This window comes from Oryza sativa, chromosome 3, assembly GCF_034140825.1.
Source record: "Oryza sativa Japonica Group chromosome 3, ASM3414082v1".
Lineage (NCBI taxonomy): Eukaryota > Viridiplantae > Streptophyta > Magnoliopsida > Poales > Poaceae > Oryza > Oryza sativa.
Genome location: NC_089037.1, coordinates 19,608,388 through 19,621,752, shown reverse-complemented (window position 1 = coordinate 19,621,752; position 13,365 = coordinate 19,608,388).

Sequence of the window (13,365 nt, the reverse complement as noted above, 5' to 3'; positions counted from 1 at the left end):
TCAAGTGATCTTTGTTCGAATTTAGGATGAAGATGCATCCCCATGAGCAGGTAAAATATATGAGACATGAGACTAGGCATTGCCATGCCGATCTAATCCTCTTTCTCACACTTTTTTCATGCTTTTCTGTTTTTTATATTAGGGAACAAAACTGTGAATCATTTATGAGCGGCCTTCTGCTATGTGTTGTTTTTGCAATCTATCATCAATGCGATTTTGACCTTGTTTGCATCACGAATTTTGCCAATTTTTGGAACGATCGAGAAAGAATAGAGGCTCCTAATTCTGAAGGAAGCAACTCTTGTTTTCTTGCAATATACAATTTGTGATTCCAGTGAACGTCTAAGTTTGGAGGACAACCAGCACCAGCGTGGTGGTTGTGTTTGGCGAGTTGGCATGTTGCCATCGGCTGCATTTTTTTTACTCCTTAATCAAGATGAATATGTGTACTTATCTCCCCTGTGTAATGATACCGGTGCTGGTTGTGGTGTTTGGGATGTTGTCAGCAGCATCACTTTTCTCTCTTTTTTTTTCTTAGATCATTATGGATGTGTATATTTATCTCTCATGTGTAATATTGATGGTCATATGATAGAACCAAAATTCAATTTTCATGATATCACCATGTTCTTCTTGTTGTTAATATGATTAGTAAAATAAATACTACTTGCAAATAACTGGCGATATTTTTTTTTACCGAATCATGTTACATGTCACAATGGAGTGAACAAATTGCTAAACACAAATGGAGTAAATACATACATATCTATAAATATATGGGAAGTACAAATATTACTAAGATATTAAAATTATGAATATACTTGGGAACAAAAATATTACTACCATAATGGAGTTGACCAACTTCTGATCCAACGTCAAGTAAAAAAATATCACTATTAGATACCATCTATCAGTATATGGGTTTCCTGCATGGACTTAGTCTTCTTGTTAGTAATTGTTTTACCCGTTGACTAACAACCTCATTAATATATTTTTTTTACTATGGGCCGATAGGAAATCTAACTTTTTTTTATCTATGGACCGATACGAAATCCGGCTCGCAAATTTAGTATTTTTTTTGTTAGTAACTCACTCATTTACTCATGGACTCGGTAATTTCTTTACCCACATGTCAGTTAGAGAAGCAATATGACTCATTTACACCAGCAGTGTGAAAAAACAATTACTAGGAGTAATTTATTTACGGAGAGAAGTTGCAGAGGGAAGAGTTCACTAGGAGTAATTTATTTACAGAGAGAAGTTGCAGAGGGAAGAGCGTGGGTTGGTGGGAACCGAAAAAAGGTACGGGAATGGAGGAGAGAGAAAGGTGCGGGTGGAGGGGTGGTTGGGGGGTTGGGGGTGGGGGTGGGGGTTGGGGAGGGGGTATGTGAGGGGAGCGTTTAGTTATTGTGCACCCAAGTGCGTTTTAGCGTATCCCTATATATATTTGTAATTCACTATATAATTTATTTGTTTTCCAACATAATAATATGTCGGGTAATATCTACTTGCACGGTAAAAAGAAACTTCGTTTAATAAAAAAAGATAAGATATATGATCAACTTTTTTTTGTTCAGTTAAGAATTACACATGTGTAACATGATGAGAAAGTACATCTCCTGTCCAATTGTCCATAAAGTTGAGCATGAACAGTCCACACGAAGAACTGCTTTGTTGTAAAACATGAGTACAACAATTCAAAATTATACAGGAGTACACCAATTAAAATATATCTTTATTATTATTTTAATATTCCAAGAGAATATGATTTGTACTATACCTGTCTCCTTGCATTTTTCTTGAAATTGTTCTATGTTTGGCCACGTCATAACATTGAGGTCCCCCAATTTGTAGCTAGGCAAGTCCTATTGCCGTACAATAATATTAAGATGGTTATGTAGTCTTGTATCTGCTCAATTATCACATTTTCGGTCAGCGATAGACATAAGTGAATTATAATCTAAAAACATAAGAGAGTAAACATGTCATATACACTAACCGTATTAGCGAGGTTAGAGAGGTCAACATAATCGAAGTATCAACACAAAGAATTAAGTACATGTATCTCTTGTTTTGTTTTTTCATGTTGACAACCACTAAATACCAATGTACATCTTTGATATTTATTGGTAGAAAAATCTAAGCAAGTCATACATAAAGAAATATCAAATATGTACATTGATATTTAGCGGTTGTCAACACGAAAAAACAAGAGATACAGGTACTTGATTCTTTGTGTTGAGACTTCGATTATGTTGACCTCACTAATACGGTTAGTGTATATGACATGTTTACTCTCTTATGTTTTTAGATTATAATTGTCACACCCTAAAAATCCAAAATATATAAATTGTTGTTTAATTAGAATTATTAGAATTTATTTTAAAAGCCTAGAAGAGAATATCTAATTTTAATTAATAAATTCCAATATAAAATGGGGCCAGATAAAATTTCATTAAATACTTTGCTTAATTCTATAATTCCTAGATTTTTCTGGGATTTATTTGAGCTAAGGAAGTATTTTTAATAAATGGAATTGCATTTCATGAATAATTTAAATTGAAAAAGGTTTTTAAAAGTCTCTTTTGGCTTTGGGCCGAAAGTCGGCCCAAAACCTCTCTTTTTTTTTTCTCTCTCCTCGGCCCAAGTCGGCCCGCAACCGAGCCGCCGCTCTCCTCTCTCTCTCTCCCGCTGACAGGTGGGCCCCACCTGTCAGGGTCGTCGTCAACCTCGCGCCGCCGCAGCCGTGCCCTAGCTGCGCAAGCCGCCGCCGCCCTTCCAAATTCCGTCGCTCCTTTCCATCTCCGGCCGAATCGATAGAGGGGAAATGATCCTCGCGATCCACTCTATCATTTCTCTTATGGAATCGTCGGCTAATTTCGTTTGGAAATCCGTGGATTCGAGTTCGATTCGGATCGATCTCTCTCCTCCGAACCCTAATCTTTCCTTCTCGTCGCCGGTCGCCGTGGGCCTTCGCCGCCGCCTCCTTGCCTCTTTAAAAGGACCCCCAAGCCCGCCGCTACCCGTCGCCACCCTTGCCTTCGTCTCTCGTCGTCCGTAGCGCCCTAGCCCCGTGAGACCTCGCGCCGCCGTCGTCGCCGCTGCTCCAGCCGTGCGCCGCCGTCGCTCCAGTCGTCGCCGTCGCTCGGGAAGGCCACCATCGTAGTCGCCGTTGCGTCGCCGTCCTCGTCCGCCCCTCCGCCGTCGCTGTCGACCGCCGGAACACCGCCGTCGTCGTCAAGCCGAAGGTCGCCGCCGCTTCTTCCTCGACGCCGTCGCCATCCGTTGATCTTCCGCCGCCGTTTTGGTCACCGGTGAGTTCGCCGTGCCGTCTGCTACCCGTGGGTGCTCTCCGTTCGCGCCGCCGCGCCGTCGTTCACCGGCGAGCATGCACGCCCGAGCCGCCGCCGGTGGTGACGTCACCGCTGACGTCATCGTCGTCGTTCCCCGTGGCCTGGTCGTGGACCGATGGATCTTGGCCGTCCGTTTTGGATGGATGAATCTCGGCCGTTCGTTTCCGTGAGCCGCAGCCGTGCACCCGGTCCACCGCAAACCCTAGCCGCTGACGCAATAATTCCTTTTTCCTTTTCAAAAATAATTCATTATTGCGTCATAATTCATTTAAAATCCATATAAGTGTTTTAATCCGATTTAATCTTTAAAAATTCATAACTAATTCATCTTAGCTCGGATTTAGTTGGTTCAAGTCTCTAAATTTTTCTAAAATTGAGATCTACATGTTAAAAATATCCACATGTACTGTTCATGCTTGTTTATGTGCTGTTTGGTGATTTTGCTCCTTTCTGTTTAGATTCCGACGTTTCCGGAGAGTCCGTTTTCGCAGGAGAAGAATTTGAAGAGTTCCAAGGCCAGCAAGGCAAGTCACACAGATCCCAAACAACCCTTTGAGCATGTTGATCCCGTTTAAAGCTACTGTTTCTATTCAACTATTGCATTTATTTTTGAATGTCATTGGGTGGAATTAACCTATTGTTTGTTATAGCCCTTTTTGTTCTTGATTACTTTACTCCTTGATACCTTGGGTGATTATAACTTGACTAGTTGGGCTATATATATTGGTTCAGCTAGATATTAGATATGATTGCTTAGCCATGCCTAGAAACATTAGCACACTATTGGGATAATTTATGATTCACTATTATTTAATGATGGCTTAATGATAGTTCACGATGGTCAATCGTGATTGGTTAATTAATTATTTGCCAACTAAAACTTGATAATGGTGGGTTGTGAGCACATGGTTTTGAGAGTCGTGCTCATGACAATTAAGGACCGGTTCACGAGTTTCGGTTGTGAAACATTAACCGTGCCAACCACAAGCCAGCGTGGGCAACGGCTTTACCTTTTGTATAGCATGGTTCATTGCGGAGCACCAGACTGAGAAGTGGCGGAGATAAGCCCACGGGGGTCGCTGGGGAGTCCATGCCTTGTTTATAAGGGGGTGATTATGATCCAGGAATGGTGCGCTGTGGTGGATTGTGTTGTGCGAGGGGTACTGTCACAGCTCCTTTCCGAGGTACCGTGGTGGTATTGAGGCACATGGTGACATGATGTGGGGCTGTGTCTTGTGGGTACAGTAGTACACCTCTGGCCAGAGTAAAACTATTCGAATAGCCGTGCCCGCGGTTATGGGCGGGTCTAACAATGTCTTTCGTGATTAGTTTCACACTTCTCATCGTAATAAAAGATGCTATAACTGATAATAATTTGATTAGCTCCTGGTTTGGAATGGTATATTCCTGGTTTGGAGATAGAACTGTGCAGCCGGGATGGTTGTTCAGAATGGTTGGGCCTATGCAACAGGGTATGTTGTATAGCGTTGGATTAATATTGTTTAATTATCACTTAACTGTTTTATTAAATTCTGAAATGTTTATTAAATGCTGTTTATGCAAATGAAACCCTACTATGCCATCCTTTGTTATCCTGAGCACTTGCATATTTGCTGCGTGGCTTGCTGAGTATGTCATATATTCACCTTGCAATCATTCATCAGAGGAAGAGTTCTACAGTGATGCTGATGGTGTGGAGGTTTAGGTGTAGCCCTGGTCAAGCTGCCTGTGGAGTGGAGTCGTCTGCGCCGTTTATCTTATTTTCCGCTGCTTAGATCTTTATTGATTGAGAGGAACTATCTACCTCTGTAATGACATTTTATTCGCTTATTAATTAGAGTAATAATTGTACTCTATTATCAATTTGTTATTGTGTGCCTCGGCTGATTCCTGGACGAGGGTTCACACACATGTAAGCGTTTGGAATTTTGGATAGAAATTCCGGGCGTGACAATAATTCACTTATGTCTATCGCCGACCGCAAATGTGATAATTGAGCAACTACAAGGACTACATAACCATCTTTATTTATTATGGTAGTTGACGATCGAAATTGGTACTTAATGACCGTCAACACGCTGTACTGAAATTAACTAGCCCAAGTCACAAATTAATGCAATAATTGGGTTATTTCTCATGAAGGAGAACTCATCATGCAGAAATCTCACAGGATTAGGAATTATTGAAGAAACATATTCACTTCAGTTTTGTTTCCAACCTGAAATATAGTTTACGGAGAAATATGTCTTGTTACCAAAGAAAAGTAGTTATTTTTTCTTTCATTTTTTTGTTTTGTCAGTTTTCTTAACAAGTATCTAATATTGCATATAATATGCTAGTTTTGTCTGTACTCGATTAAATGGTAAAAAAATGCTTAGTTTTGTTTGTTGTTAGTTTTGTCAGCCATTAGTTAGATAACTGTGGCATGATGGCTAGTTAATTTTGTCAGTTTTGTCAGCCATTAATTAGAAACTTGTAGCATGAGGACTAATTTGTTTTGTTTGTTTTGTTAGTTAGTTTTTCGATTTTTTTCCATTCACTATTTTCTGTGTTTTGCTTCAAAATTTAGTCATGTATATATGGAAGGTTAGGATCATGTGTTTAGTCTCGATTCATTATTCTCTAATATTTGTTTTGTTATATAGTCACCTCATTATTTTTTTAGTAGAACTTCTAAGCTGGTTTAATTAGCATGCATCTAATGTATTCATCTCAAGTTTTATTAGTTTTGTTAGCAGTGAACATGTAAGTTCAAGTGCCTTAATTTGGTTTCGGTGATTAATGACAAATCTAATTATATGAGACTAACGTTTTTATGAGCCTTTCTTTGACTAGTCTCATTTGGATATGAAAGTAAAAATGATGAGAGGTATGTATTAAACTTCATATATTCTAACTTGGTCTCTCTTGTGGATCCAAAATATAGTGTGAGCTTTCTATTTGATCTTTATTGATTATGTGCATATGCGTTCCTTCATATCCATATGTATGCACATCTTGAGGGGGAGCTTATTCTATATTTTGTTTATTATAAGATTTCTATCTTGATTTGAAATCATTTTTCATCTCATCTCTCTATATTGTTTATATCGGGTTATTATCCATCACCAAAGAGAGAAAAGATTGAAAGATCTTGGATTAAACAATTTGTGTAATTGTTACTTTGGTGATAGATGATAAACCGATGTTTATGAGATTAACCTCTCTTTTGCATAAGTTGTCTACTAGGTTATTTCCCGATAATGAGATGTGGAAGACATGCATTCTTTTGTGATGGACCTTAATCATGACAAGGATGAAATGCATGGAGATAGAACGATATGTACCACTTCTTATCTCCTACCTTTTGATAGGTTCATATATATGATTTGCATGTTATTGATATATAAGTGTGAGACTAATGTTTACTCGAATGTTATCTTATTTAGTCTCATTTACATTGAGAAAATGGAGATCATGAAGGTATATGTTTTATGTTGGTCTACATCATTACTACATATGCCTTCTCTATATGTATAGGATAAACCCTCATTGGTCATTCTCTAATTATGCATACACTTGCATCTCTTGTATATTTATTTGTATGCATATATTTAGGGGGAGCAAATCCTATACATTTATTGTGCATGTTCTAGATCCATGTTGTTCACTTATTATTTATATCGGATCTTTGCACTTGAGCTTGCATACGAGTATATGACACTTGTGATGTTAATGAATACTCAACAAACATATCCATATCTTTCATATGCAACCGGTTGGTCATGAAGTGAAGGATGACAACCGATTTGTTGAGACTAATGTTCTCCTTTGAGGTGTGAAAAGGAATAGGTCCCACTACGATGAGGTTAATGAATGACACCATGGGTTAGTACTCACCAAGCCAAGGACATCGTCATGTTGGCAAGAATAAAGTCAAGCTTGTGATGAGAATAAAGTCTTGACAAAGGATGCACAAGACCTCGGCATAAACATGGTTCAACCGGATGGTCACAAGTGTTGATCTCGGCTCAAGCTTGACCCAAGATGGATGGCGCATGGCAAAGGTATAATGTAGCTAAGAATGTTTTCTTAGTCTTTTCCCGGTCTTGGTGTTTGGTGTAGACCGGATTTGCTAGATAGACGCCGTACTATCAAGAGGGGTCTATGAAGCGAGCTTGTGGATGATCTTGTGCCATATTAGTTCATATGCATGTAGATGCATTTTGTGGGCTTGTCTAACCAAGTGTGATGAGTTTTCTCAAGTCCTAAACTAAGAGAGAAGTGGGCATGTCCAATAGGAGTGAGTGACATCTTGTGGGTATGTCCGGTGGATATCCTTTGGAGTGTGAGCCCTTTATCCTTGACTTAAGTTGTGTTTCTTGGATGGATTTTTCATGGGTTGGATGGCCCTTTGAATAAGCTTTCCATAGAGTCTAAGAACGCCAAATTCCGAGACCCGAGTCAAGAGATATCGCCGTTTTACTAACGGTCGGTTGAGCCGAAAAGTGACCTGCGGTCTGACCGTGGGCCTTAGGCCGGTCTGACCGGGTCTGTTAGCCGGTCTGACCGGCGTGGTAAGGCCGGTCTGACCGGCCCCACTGGTCTGTTGCACTGGTCTGGTTTTTGGTGGCGATACAGAGCCGCTAGAGTCGCAACCAGTCAGACCGAGCCGACGACGGTCTGACCGAGCCGTGGACGATCTGACTGGCCACTACACTGTGGTCAGACCGGCCAGGTTGAGTGGGCTCAATGATTGCCCTGTAACGGCTAGTTTTCTAGCCGTTACAAAGTAGTCCGGTCTGACCAGCCTCACAATGGCGGTCTGACCGGCAGAGCACAAAGTTGGGGATTTCGGTTTCAAACGCTAGTTTTGGTGGTTGGGGGTATATATACCCACTCCCCAGCAGCAAGTGTAAGGTTTTGGCACTCCATTGCATTATCTTGAACCCTTGCAAGAGCTCTCACACCCTTGTGCACTTAGTTTATCTAGTGAGGTGTTAGAGAGTGAGTTAAGCCAATCCAAGTGCATTGCTTCATTGTTTTAGCTAGTGTGGCACTTGATCATCCTCGGCAAGCATCCTAGACTTGTTACTCTTGGAGGTTGCCGCCTCCTAGACGGCTTGTGTAGGTGTTGCCCGGTGACCTCTCCGAGGAGATTGTGGAGGAGGCCCGGCGCCGTTTGTGAGTGGTTTGGAGTTCACCACCTTCGGAGTGAAGGAAGAACTACCCCGAGTGATCGAGGCTTGGGTAGTCCTCTCCGTGGGCCGGCTCCCGCCTTGCCCACCCCTTGACGAAGGGGGCGTGCGGTGGCTTCGTGGTTGAGCGGTGGAGTTGGGCTCGCCTCAACGGGGATTAAGAAACCGGCGAGTTTCCGAACCTCGGTGAAAAATTCCTTGTCTCTTGTCTCATTTATTTGTTGCATTTACATTTGTGCTATTTACATTCATAGAGACATATTTGAGCCCATATCACCTAGGTTTGCAAAACTTAACTTAGTTGCTTAGTTAACCTTGCACCTTACCTTGCCTAGCAACTTAGGTTAGTTTTGTTTAAGTGCCATTAAGTTTTAAAACCGCCTATTCACCCCCCTAGTCGGCCTCCTTGATCCTACAGAACAATACTCAGTTTGTCATATGCTAACATTTCTAAGAACACCTAGTTTTGTGTTTTGTCACTCATTTGATATTTCTACAAATATTTGTGAAAGTGCATCTAGGCCCCTAATGATTTTGGTGATTAATTACAATGCGATTAGAGAGGACTAACATTTTTATTTAAGCAAATGTGAAGGTTGTTACGTTCTCAATGAGTTAGCGTAATGCATATCCCGCCGAATACGTTGATGTGATGTGATGCGGCAAATGAGCAAATGGTATTTTGTGCGTTTTCGTTTCCTTGAGTTAATAGGAAAGCCGCACTATTAAGAGGGATGATGCATTGACATACGAGGAGTGATCAAAGTGCTCAAAATCTATTTTTAAAAAGTGTTTCTCCTCTGTTTGGTGTGTTCTGGATTTTTTCGGAGTTTTCCGAAACTCATTTTCGGACTTTCCGAAAACACACAGAACCAGATTTTCGCTTCTGGAAATTTTCGGATATATCTGAAAGTGATTTTCGGACTTTCCGAAAAAGACTGCGAAGGCAAAAGTGGTTCTGTATATTTTCGGACTTGTCCGAAACTGATTTTCGGATTTTCCGAAAATCTTCAATAGAGTCAATTTCGCTTCTGTATATTTTCGGACTTGTCCGAAACTTATTTTCGGACTTTTCCGAGAACATCCAGAACGATGTTGTTGGTACTGGAAATTTTCGGACTTGTCCGAAAAGTTTTCGGAATGTCCGAAAAATCCTTCGTTGACATAGCTGTTGGTGCTGAGCTGGAATTTTCGGACATGTCCGAAAATCTCAATTATTGTGCACAACGGGCAGAATCTGGGCTGTGGCTATAAATAGCCCCCTCCCCTCACTTGTGAGGGCTGCTGGTTCCATTCCAATCATTTTTGCCCTTGGCTTGCTCTCTCTCTAGCACTTTTGAGGCTTGCTTTCTTGTTTCCCTCTCACCCGTGTTCGATTTGGATTTGGTGTGTGTGTGAGAGTTGTGGATTCGAGTTTGTGTGAGTGCTTGTTGTTGTTGACTTCGTGAAGATTTGTGAGCACTTGCATCATCTCCGGGAGTTATTTGCTTCATTTGTTACTCTTGGAGGTTGAGGACTCCTAGGCGGCTAGGTGTCGCTCCCGAGCCACCGATCTACTTGTGCTTGGCCGGGAGAAGTTTGTGAAGGTCGGATCTCACCTCCGAAAGGGAAGAGATACCCTTAGTGGAAGGAGGAGTGCTTAGTGCAACCTCTTGAGGAAAGGGTTAGCTAAGACCCGGCTCTTAGTGAGCTCCTCAACGGAGAGTAGAATCCCCTCAAGGATTCGAACTTCGGGAACAACCTCGTGAGCTTCATCTTTGGTGACTTCACTTCCTCCCTCTCCACTAGCTTTGCTTGTTTGAGCCGCTATAGGTCTAGTTGCTGTTTGTGCTAGCATATTCTTGTTGTAGGCAACCAGATCTAGGATTTACTTTGCTGTTTGTGCTGACTCCGAAAATTTTCAGATATATCCGAAAATTTCGGAAATATCCGAAAATTACTGCTTCCGCTTTTAGTTGTTTTTTGAATTAGCCTATTCACCCCCCTCTAGGCCTAATTGACACTTTCAATTGGTATCAGAGCCTAATCTCCTAATTAGGCTTAACCGCTTGGAGAGATCATGTCAGGCCAAACGGGGGAAGGCAAAGATGGTGATAAGAGAGCTACGTTTCCTTATGACTATCCACCTACATCTACATCTTATGTGAGTACCTATAGCGGCAAAGCTCCGTACTTCAATGGTACGGACTATGCCGCTTGGAAGCATAAGATGAAGATGCATTTGAAGTCTATTAACCCATCAATTTGGAGAATAGTCGAAAAAGGCTATGTTTTGCAGAATCCTGAAAATCCCACCAAGGAGGACGACGAGAACGAGCACAAGAACGCTCAAGCCGCTAATGCAATACTTAGCGCCTTGAGTGGAAGTGAGTTCAACCGTGTGGATGACATTGAGAGTGCCAAAGTGATTTGGGACACGCTTCGGAACTTGCATGAAGGCACGGATAGTGTTCGTGAGTCCAAGGTGGAGATCCTCAAAGGGCAATTTGAGAGATTTATAATGTTGGATGGTGAGAGCCCAAGTGACATGTACGATCGGTTGAGCAAGATCGTCAATGAGATCAAGGGACTTGGCTCCAAGGACATGACCGATGAGGTTGTGGTCAAGAAGATGGTTCGAGCAATCACTCCAAGGAACTCTACCTTGGTGACTATCATTCGTGAGCGTCCGGACTACAAGACTCTCACACCTCATGATTTGCTCGGACGTATTCTTGCCCATGACATGCTCGTGCAAGAGTCCAAGGATGTCATCCAATACATCAATCAAAGTTCAACCACAAACATCAAGAAAGAAGACTTGGCGTTGAAGGCGAAGGAAGAAGAAGAAGAGAACCGCAAGAGCAAGAGCAAGGCGGAGATCGATGATGAAGAGATGGCTCTCTTCGTCAAGAAGTTCGGCAAGTTCATGAGGCGAAGCGGCTTCTTCAAGGGAGGTTCTTCCAAGCACTACTCCAACAAGTCAAGTGGAAGACACTCCGCAAGAATGTGCTACGTGTGCAAAGAGCCCGGGCACTTCATTGCGGATTGCCCTCACCTCAAGGATGGTTCCCACATCAAGGAAGATAAGAAGAAGGGTGAGAAGAAGGATGAAAAGAAGGAGAAGCACAAGTATAGCAAGTGGGAACACTATGGCCAAGCTCACCTTGGGATGATCTTCGGCTCCGATTCCGAGTCAAGCTCAAGTGATGAAGAAGGAGTCGCCACATTTGCCGTCAAGCCTTCATCACCACCGAGACTCTTCGACTACTCAAGTGATGAGGATGCTCCCATTTGCCTCATGGCAAAGGAGCCTAAGGTACCTTCTCCTCTCAAGTCATTTAATGTTGATTTTGTTAGTGACGAGGAGGATGAGGTTGAGGATGAGGTTATGGATGATGAGTTGCTTAAATCCATAACCAAGGAATCCATACCACACTTGAGTGAGTTGCTTGGGAGAATTGAGGATCAATATGCAACACTTGAGAGGCAAGAGGAATTGCTCATTCATGAGAAAGAGCAATCTCATGAACTCAAGTGTGAACTTGCTAAGGAGAGAGAGAAAAATGAGGCTTTGGTACGGCTTTACAAGCAAACCAAAGAGTCTCATGCTAATCTTGAGGTGGCAAACGCTCAACTTCAAGAGAGAGTGGATGGCTTGGATAAAGCTTACCTCTCTCTTGAAGAGAAGTTTGAAACCTTAAAGAATAGTGTCTCTCTCCCTAGCAAGGCATCATGCTCCAAAATTGCCCCAAGCAATGAACCTTGTGCAAGATGCAAAGATATTGATATTGAAGCTTGTGCTACTAACTCTATTTCCTTGAGTGCTTTGCAAAAGCAAAATGAGAAGCTTATGGGACTCCTTCACAATGGCCTACTTAAGTGTCATATGGGTAGTAAGGCCCTAAAAGAGTACCTAGGCTATCAAAGGGACAACTTCAACCATGAGGGTCTTGGGTATGTTCCTCTACCAAAAGGAAAGGTGGACAAGAGTGTGATGATCAAGAGGCCCCAAGGTCTTAGCAACTTTGTTAAGGCCAAAAGTATCCTTCCTAATGATTGTGCTTCACATTGTTCTTTTGATGCATCTTATGTTCTTAGGAAGAATGCTAGTGGTCGTGTTGTTGCTAAGTATGTAGGCCCAAGGGGCAAGAATATTTCTATCAAAGAGAGTTCTTTGGGTGCCCAAGGCACTTGTTACTAACATGAGAGGACCCAAGCAAGTATGGGTACCTAAAACTAGAAATTGATCCCTTGTAGGAATGTGTCTCCAGTGGAAGAAGTTGGGTGATTGATAGTGGATGCACCAATCACATGACCAGAGAAGAATCAATGTTTTCATCTCTTGATCCAAATGGCACTTCACAAGATAACATAGTCTTCGGGGACGATGGAAAGGGAAAGGTTATGGGATTGGGTAAGATTGCAATCTCTAATGATCTTTCCATTGCCAACGTTCTCTTGGTAAAATCTCTAAACTACAATCTTTTGTCTGTTTCTCAATTATGTTCTATGGGTTACAATTGTCTCTTTACCAATGTTGATGCCGTCTATAGAAGGAATGATTTCTCGATAGTCTTTAAGGGTGTTCTCAAGGGAAAGCTTTACCTTGTGGATTTTTCCTCAAGTAAAGCTAAACATGAGACATACTTAGTGCCTAAGTCCAACACGGGGTGGCTTTGGCATCGGAGGCTAGCCCATGTTGGTATGAGGAATCTTCACAAGCTTCTAAAGCACGATCACATCCTTGGTCTAACAAATGTTCAATTTGAGAAAGATAGGGTGTGTAGCGCGTGTCAAGCCGGCAAACAAATTGGAGCACATCACCCCGTCAAGAATGTGATGACCACTACAAG